Source organism: Hyaena hyaena, unplaced genomic scaffold (genome assembly GCF_003009895.1).
Source record: "Hyaena hyaena isolate Hyena2069 unplaced genomic scaffold, ASM300989v1 scaffold_32, whole genome shotgun sequence".
Lineage (NCBI taxonomy): Eukaryota > Metazoa > Chordata > Mammalia > Carnivora > Hyaenidae > Hyaena > Hyaena hyaena.
Genome location: NW_024080663.1, coordinates 494,139 through 500,140, shown reverse-complemented (window position 1 = coordinate 500,140; position 6,002 = coordinate 494,139). Strand labels below are relative to the sequence as shown.

General features: G+C 39.2%; 1 pseudogene; it reads right to left on the bottom strand.

The window, feature by feature from the left end:
- Nucleotides 1-3,110: 3,110 nt before the first annotated feature.
- LOC120229431 lies at nucleotides 3,111-3,389 on the bottom strand (annotated as a pseudogene).
- Nucleotides 3,390-6,002: the final 2,613 nt, after the last annotated feature.

Sequence of the window (6,002 nt, the reverse complement as noted above, 5' to 3'; positions counted from 1 at the left end):
TAAAATCCTCAGTCAGACTTGTAACCAAGTGAAATGTAATGTCAGCCTTGTTCTAATTTTAGATCTTGGACAAAGCTGAGAATAGCAAGAATCACATGGAGCTTCTGTGCAAAGATCAAGTGATAACGTATGTGCATGCATTTTTCCACACTGCAAAATGCTGTCTACAGGCCCTTATAAAACTATCAAGCAGAACTATTTGTAAGCTCCAGATATAAAGAACTCCTATTGAAAGTCCTTCTACTTTTCATGACTTACACATTTTGAATATTTGATAGAATTTAATTCATCTCTTCCCAGCAGAGAAACCTGAAAATTTGAGAATGTATGGCATAACAAAAACCCTACCTGGTAAACCACAGATGTGTAAATATTTAAACTAAAAGTAAATGCTTCAGAAAAGAAGAAAAGTGAAGATGTAGACAATAATGGGAAAAGAGGAGCCCCAAGCCCCTGATGCATCCAGGCTCAAATTTAATTCCCTCTCAACTTTTTTCTCTTCAGCCTTCACAGGTAGGAGGTAATTCTGTGTTCTTTCAAAAAAATTATGGGGGTGCCTGGGTGGGTCAGTCGGTTAAGCGTCTGACCTTGGCTCTGATCATGATTTCATGGTTTGTGGGTTCAAGCCCCACATCAGGCTCTGTGCTGACAGCTCAGAGCCTGCTTTGGATCTTCTGTCTCCCCTTCTCTCTTCCCCTCCCCAACTAGTGCACATGTGCGTTTTCTCTGTCTCTCTGAAAAATAAATAAACATTAAAAAATTATTTTGGGGGGCACCTGGATGGCTTGGTTAAGCGTCCAACTTCGGCTCAGGTCATGATCTCGTGGTTCGTGAGTTCAAGCCCTGCATTGAGTTCTATGCAGGCAGCCCAGAGCCTGGAGCCTGTTTCAGATTCTGTATCTCCCCTCTCTCTGCCCCTCCCCTGCTCATGCTCTGTTTCAAAAATAAAAACTATTAAAAATGGAAAAAAATATTTTTTGATATTGGTAATATAAGCACATGGACCAAAATTCAAAAGATAACGAATCCCCACCTAATCCCAACTCTAGCCACTTAGTTCTCTTCTCTGAAGGCAACCATTATTGCCACTTATTTGTGCCACTTATTCCAAAGATGGTCTGTTAATTTACAAACATAAATGTGCCTACATTCATAAAAAGCACACCCCATGCATGCTCTCTCTCTCTCTCTCTCTCTCTCACACACACACACACACACACACACACGCACAAAATGCTAGCATACTATGTATATTTTTCTGTACTGTGTTTTCTTCACTCAGAAAATCTTAGAAATTGTTTCATGTTAGAATAGAGTTGTATAATTCTTTTAAATAACCATGTAGCATTTTGGTGTGTAGTGGACCATCATTTGTTTAGTTATTTGGACACTGGCAATTTTAGTGCTTTTATTTTATTTTTTTAAAAATTTTTTAATGTTTATTTTTTGAAGAGGGTGGAAGGGTAGAGAGAGATTGTGGCCTGAGCTAAAGTCAGATGCTTTATCAGTTGAGCCACCCAGGCACCCCAATTTTAGTGCTTTTAAATGCCTGATTATTCCACAGACATTCTCTAATGCTTCTGTAACAAATAAGCTCAGTTACAAGGGCCACTTAAGACCACAGAAAGAGTAAAGATCACAGAACCTGAACTCTAATCTCCCTTTCCAGAGCGTCTGTACCATTATACACTGTGACTTCCCTGAATATGTTCATACAGTAACATTAAGGTGCAGGGAGAAGTTTTGTTTCTGTTAAGAAAAGTACTAAATTGTCTCTTTGGAAACAATTTAGATTTTTTCTGCCTTTGGCACTGTCTACCATTCCATTTTACTTTGACAGTGTTTCTAGAAAACCCACAAATCCCAAGGTTCTCTCTCTTCCCCTTTTCTAGCTAATTTCCTATGCTCTCATCTAAAGAGGCAATACTATACAGAGTGACACCAACTGAGACATTGTGGAAGTGACTTAATCTAGAGAAATATCAGGGAAAGTGGAAAAAAGTGAACAGATTCACAAGCTATTTATGAGGCATTCTAGACAGAATTTCAGTGATTTGGGGACATAGCGGGTGAGAGAGAAGGAAGAGACAGGCACTATATAGTCCCCTCTCATAGTCTGATGATCCTCCACGTTAGTGAACCCCACTTTGCCAAAGTAGAATTAGGGAGAGAATCCCAGCCTCCCTTGCTGAAGAACTGGGAAATGTGACTAAGGTTCTACTAATCAGGTGCTGTGATTTAGAAGCAAAGAATGTGGGGAAACTCACTGGGTGGCTCAAGTTCAAGTTCATTTTTGCTGGTGTAGGTGTAACAGAGGCAATATATTCTAGGGTCAGTTTTAGCAGCAGGAGTTTCTTGACCACATGGATGCAGCTGGTTCTGGGGGCATCCACAGCAGCTCCCTTACCAGGCCAGTTCCGTGGTGTCATCCCTTGTTTGGTGAATACCCCTTCTTACTTAAACATGCCAGGGAGAATACCGTCATCTGTATCTAAGAAACTGACACCACTATTTTAGCTATTTCTTGGTGTATTTCCAAAAATATGCTTATGCTGCTATTTTTTCATATACTGACTTCAGAATCATCTATTGACTTCATACCGTAGAAGATGAGAATTCTGTGGTCTTAAACTACCCACTCAGTACCATCTACTTCCCCTTCTCCAGTCCTCCCAATATAGTTATATCAAAATTGTTAAATCAGTATTTATTACTATGTAAATATTATTCATAGCTGATCCAAATAATGGAAGTAATTACATTCCTTTCCTTTTGTACTTTTTGGGTCTTTCCTGGAGTTGTATCCTTTTTTATTTGCTTTATTTTCTATGTACCTATCACTATATTTTTATATACTTTTATTTTCATCCAGCCAGATTTATTGAACATAATAAAATTCTGTACACCAAGTGACCTAGACTTTTCTTTCTAAAATTTGACAAGTCAATTTGTTGAGTGTCCAAAAGCAGCTTACTGTAAAATAATAGAAAAGTGCCCAATGCACACTAAATAAATGGCCTAATGACTGGAACTTTAATAGTTCTATTAGATAATTAACATAGGTAGGGTTGAACCCTGATGGCAGGCTGATGTAGAACTGATAGGAGACGTCAAGAGGCCATTTTGTGCACTGCCACTGTGATGCCATCATGTCCCTGGACCATAATGTTTCCATTATCTGATTCTTGACACACCACAGGAATATCGGGGGGGTGGTCTGAGGTTAGCTTAGCTGCTTGCCGGGCTAGAACACTGATCAAACAGCATGCTCTTTGGACTGGGCCCCATGGCAGCCCAGATCAGGTTTTTGTGAAAATGTGCCACAGGCCCCCAGCAACGAATGAACTCCTCATTGTGTCTTCCAAGTGCTACTTGAAGGTCCTCTCCATCCTGCCTGCCATGAGCCCTGGCCTACATCGTTATATACCTGAATATCCTTGGGAAAGTCACATACTCTCTCAGCACTTCAGTTTCTTATTGGCAAAATGTAGATTAAAAATAAGAGCTGAATCTTCATGGGCTTTTGTGAGGATTAAATGAGTGAATACACAAAAGAGCTTGGACAGTGCCTGAACACAGTAAGTATTCAATAAAGGTTAGTTCTTTTTTCAAATTTTTTAATTTATTTTATTAAAAAAAGTTTTTTTTTAAATAAAGGTTAGTTCTTATCACTACCTTCCAACAGTAAAGCCAGGAAAGGAGAAGATGGGAATGGATATGATTGCCGCATGATCATGGAAGAAGGTTAGCTAACTCTGAAAGGATTTTCTCCTGAGACTGAGACAAAAATCAAAGACAATTTTACATTGGAGGAGAGGTAAATGAGCTCATCTTAAATGGCTTCATTCTTCACACAAAGTTATGTATCTCATAGTAGAATGTTGCACAAATTGGATTATCTTCTCCTTCTAGCATTGTGTGTTTCCCAGCTGCTTGGGTTTGCATTCTGAGGTCCCACAGAGATATATTTCATCAGAATCTATGGCCCTGGGGCACCTGAGTGGCTCAGTCGGTTAAGAGTACAACTTCAGTTGAGGTCATGATCTCTTGGTTCGTGGGTTCGAGCCCCATGTCAAGCTCCATGCTGATAGCTCAGAGCCTGAGGCCTGCTTCAGATTCTGTGTCTTCCTCTCTCTCTGCCCCTCCCCTGCTCATGCACTGTCTCTCTCTCTCAAAATAAATAAACATTAAAAAAAAAAAAAAAGAATCCATGGCCCTAACTACAATTGGAATGCTTCTGTTTAGAAAAATGAAACAAATTTAGGAAAGCACCAAGTGGGATGGTCAGGTAAGAGAAGGTATAAAAGCACATTACAGGGGTGCTTGGGTAGCTCAGTCACTTAAGCATCTGACTCTTGGTTTCAGCTCAGGTCATGATCTCATGTTTCGTGGGTTCAAGGTCTGAATCAGGCTCTATGCTGATAGTGTGGAGCCTGCTTGAGATTCTTTCTCTCTTTCCCTGTCTCTCTCCTCCTCCTCAACTCATGCTTTTCTCTCTAAATAAATAAACTAAAAATAAAGCATATTACAAATAAAATGTCATTCCAAAGAACTCAAAGCAGGATCTCAAAGAGATATCTGCACACCCATGTTCATTGCTTCATTATAATACCCAAGAGATAGAAGCAACCAAAATATCCATTGACAGATGAATGGATAAAGGAAACGTGGTGTATATACACAATGGAATATTACACAGCCTTCCAAAAGAAGGAAATTCTGTCACGTACAACATGGAATGAACTTGAGAACATTATGCTATGTGAAATAAGCCAGTCACAAAAAGAACAGTCAATACTGTATGATTCTACTCATATGAAGTAGCTAAAGTGCTCAAAATCTTATAAACCCAAAGTAGAAAGGTGGTTCATGATATGAGGAAATGTACATGATACCATGTTACAAGAAAGAAAGGATATAGCCTCTTTATTCTACTCAGGCCTTCAGTTGACTAGATAATGCCCACCCACACTAGGGAAGGAATCTGCTTTATTCCGACTATAGATTCAAAGGTTAATTTCATCCTCTCAACCAGAAACACCCTCACAGACACACCCAGAATGCTTGGCAAAGGTCTAGGCATCCAGTCAAGTTCACACATAAAATTAACCATTACAGTATCTCTATTTAATGCACGAAGAAAGCAAAGTTTAAAGACAGTGAGGGACTTGTCAAAAACATACTGCTGGAAAATAGCTGAGCTAAATTCCAGTCATGATGGATTTGGCTCCTAGACCTTGACCATTGGGTTATTCTACTTCCTTTAAAAAACAAGTTTATGGAAGTTACATGAAATTATATTGGTAGTGGACACCAACAACATCAAAGCAATTTTTACTATTGCTTAATACATTTTTAGAGGGGCCGGGAGACAGGGAGGAACAGAGGTAAAAGCAGGGAACTGAGATTCAGGCTACATAACTCCATTTCCTTTTCACTCTATTCCATCATGACTTTTATTATACATAAGCATACATTTAGAGAAAGATTATAATAGTTTTAAACGTAAAACAGTAAGATAAAATAGTTATTACTTACTGTTTTTAAAAGCATGTTTTTTTTAAGCTTACTGATTTATCTTCTATAATCTCTATACTCAATGTGAAGCTCAAACTCACAACCCTGAGATCACTCTTCTGACTGAGCCAGCCAGGTGCCCCTAAAAACATGATTATATCAGACCCAGAGCGTTTTTTTACAAAGTGAAATAGAACAATAAAACTAATGATCATTTAGTCAAGCTTTTTCCCATAAATTCTGACAAGATCACAATACTATAAGGAATCATACCAAGAATACAAGCATCTACTTTGTATAACCCATTTATTCAAATAAGAACAAGAATGGGGCGTCTGGGTGGCTCAGTTGGTTGAACATCCGACTTTGGCTCAGGTCATGATCTCATGGTTCGTGGGTTTGAGCCCCGTGTCAAGCTCTGTGGTGATAGCTCAGAGCCTGGAGCCTGCTTCAGATTCTGTCTCCCTGTCTCTCTTCCCCTCCCC